A 3,393-nucleotide genomic window follows, 5' to 3' on the forward strand; every position below is an offset into this window, starting at 1 on the left:
TCCCTCTCTCCTTCTCACTATACTCCTTGCCCATCCTCTGGGATTCCCCCTCCCCCTTTCTTTCTCCCTAGGCCTTCCGTCCCACGATCCTCTCCCTTCTCCATCCTCGTATCCCTTTTGCCAATCAACTGTCCAGCTCTTGGCTCTTTCTCTCCCCCTCCTGTCTTCTCCTATCATTTCAGATCTCCCCCTCCCCCTTCCACTTTCAAATCTCTTACTATCTCTTCTTTCAGTTAGTCCTAACGAAGGGTCTCGGCCCGAAACTTTGACTCGACCTCTTCCTATAGATGCTGCCTGGCCTGCTGCGTTCACCAGCATTTTTTATCTGTGTTTATCATATTGACTTACCTTTTACAAAGCCAAGCTGTACAAGTGATTTTAAATTTTGTGAGAATTTATCTCACCATCAAGGTTAAATTGATTGAAGGACAACGTTTTTTCCATTTTAAGGGGTGGCACAATGCTTTACAGTCCAATGACCCAGGCTCAATTCCCACCGCTGTCTGTAAGAAGTTTGTGCATTCTCCCTATGATCACATGGGTTTCCTTTAGGTGCTCTGGTTTCCTCCCACATTCCAAACACTTACCATTTGGTAGGTTAGTTGGTCATTGGAAATTGTCCCATGATTAGGCTAGGGAGTTTACAGCACGAGTCTAAGGTCTGTAAACTCCTATTCTATGCTGTATCTCAATAAATTTAAACAAAAAAAGTCAATGCAGCACCCGTTGAGGCAAACGGATGGTCAGTGATTTAAGGTCAAGACTGTGCATCAGGAACTTGTGTCCCCTAAATTCATTGCTCTTCAGTTATTGAGTTTATGGCCTTATCTTATCATGAACAAGGGTGTACCACTTGCAAGTTTCCATCTTCCTGAACCTATAGATGTTTGGCCGCTCAGTTTCAGGGCTTCTGGAATTTCCTCTCTCTGATTTCCTCTTCACCTTACTGGACCAGGTTATGTATCTATTTTGGGTGCATCTGACCTTTCTAGTACTTTGTCTTTATCAACTGTCTGAGAGAAGGTTATGTGGTCCATTGCATGTACTATTCATTTAATTTGCTTTTCAAAGTTCTTAAAAACTTTTTCGGCCTGGGACTATGGCGACTTTAGCACTTAGAGCTCAATACCAAACAGTAGAAAATTGAAATGGTTGATTGCTACATTAACTGACATCAGAAAGAATATCAGAAAATTACTTGCATCCTGTACACTTCTGTACAAATGACAGTGAACAATCTGTTCCATTTTCAGACAGCAGGCTAACATTATTTAATTGGATCCATTAGCTTCAACGTTCTAGATTTCTACTGATTTTCAGTAGTTCACTGCATGGTTAAAAGCTATGCTCTGTTTGTTTCTTTTATATTAAATTAAAACTAAAGCACCATAATTAAACTCACCCATCCATTAAGAGCAAATCTCCCAAAAGCTATCCCTTACATTAATTTTCACAACAGAACTGTTTCATAACATCTCAAATTTAATATGCATGCTCTTTCTTTCAGTCATGTTCGGAGTTCAAGAAATCTGCAATATAAATGTATAAAAGGTTAGTTTTCTGAAAAGGGTGACTAATTTATGTTTATAAAGGCTCCCTGATTCTTGTTGTGCTTTATTTACATAAGCTTTTTTTTCTATTACTATATCATATTAAGATTCAATTAAAGGGAGAATGCTGACACTTGTCTGATGTGCCCACATTCTCCCTATGTTAGTATCTTAACCTTTGGCCACTGATGAGAACTTGACACTGAAAATGTATGTTTGCAATCTTACAAAAATGAAAAGGGCAGTAATTGTACAAAATTGGGCTTTACTTCAAGTAGTGTCTAATCCTCATTGAACTGGGTCTTTGTTAACCAGCATGGAATTCCGTATTTGCATATTATTAGAGTTTTGCTCTTCATGCCAGAGACATAAAAATGTAAAATCGACATTAATATTCAAGAGTACTGGAGCAGTAGGCATGAGGGTACTTCTGATCTTAACCTTAGATTCCCAAAAAATGTGAATGAGAAGAAACAGAACAGATTCCGTCTTAAATTTTAACTTCACCCTTTTATTCAGCTGGCCTGAATTGGACATCACTGTAAAACAAGGCAGTAATTTTGCAAAATTTGTGTCAGGACTCACAGTAATTTCAACATTAATCACTTTTTTTTTCCTGGTTGAATTCCATGGGCTAACATATGTTTGACGTGCTATAGCCTACATTACTCTAGGTACACACAGTAAATCTTATTAGAATGTAGTCATAACTACTATAGCAGACAACAGGAATTCCGCAGATGCTGGAAATTCAAGCAGCACACATCAAATTTGCTGGTGAACGCAGCAGGCCAGGCAATATCTCTAGGAAGAGGTACAGTCGACATTTCAGGCTGAGACCCTTTGTCAGGACTAACTGAAGGAAGAGTTAGTAATCTACAATAGCAGAGTTGTCTTCCCACTGAAGTAAATAAAAGTCAACGCTTGATTTGTTACATTGGCCTCCAAAGAAACTCTTAAGAGTTCTACTTCATTGGTACGGGTGTAGGATCTGAAGTGGATTATTAAGGTTTCTAATCTTACTGTGAATTTTCCCAAATTAATTCATCCATTTATTTTCTGTTTATATAATAAAGTCAAGGCCTGTGAATCTTTTGGTGTTTAATTCATTTTTTTGTTTTGAATCCTCACACCATGTTACTCCCAACATTACTGAAGCATCACTTGATATTAATTTAGAATCACTCGGTATTAATGGAATGAATGAGCTAAGGTAGGACAAAGTAAATTTTATGAATTCATCCCAATTAAGTGCTGGATTGATCCATATAACATACTGTACTTGTTATGGAAATTCAATATCTATGAAATGCATAAAATGCAATCTTTTCTCAGAAATTAATTAAAGTTAAGCATTTTTGGTGGACTAAGATAGGCTAAATAAATAATAGAACCTAAGGATGTACTGAGGGTCAGAAGAATCTTAGTATCCAGGTCTCTAGTTCTCTGAAGACAGCAGCACAGGGAGGTTGAAGAGTCAAAGATATGAGATACATAACTTCATTAGCTACTGTATACAAAGCAATAACAGAGAACTATGTAAGGCATTAGTAAGGCCACAGTTGATGTAACATGTACAATTCTAATTAATACAGGATAAGAAGGATGTGATAGCTCTGGAGAGGTTGCAATGGAGATTTACCAGAAATCCGATGAAGTATTTCAACTATGAGGAATGACCGAATAGAATGGCTCTGTTTTCCATCAGTAGATGAGTCTGAAAGAGGACCTGATAGAGGTATAAATTTAAGATTTGGGTTTAAGTAATGGGTAGGTGATTTACAGGAAGCTTGAGGAAGAACTCCAAAGATGGATAACATCTGGAACTCACTGGCTGATAGGG

This window comes from Mobula birostris, chromosome 30 (genome assembly GCF_030028105.1).
Source record: "Mobula birostris isolate sMobBir1 chromosome 30, sMobBir1.hap1, whole genome shotgun sequence".
In the NCBI taxonomy this organism is placed as follows: Eukaryota; Metazoa; Chordata; class Chondrichthyes; order Myliobatiformes; family Myliobatidae; genus Mobula; species Mobula birostris.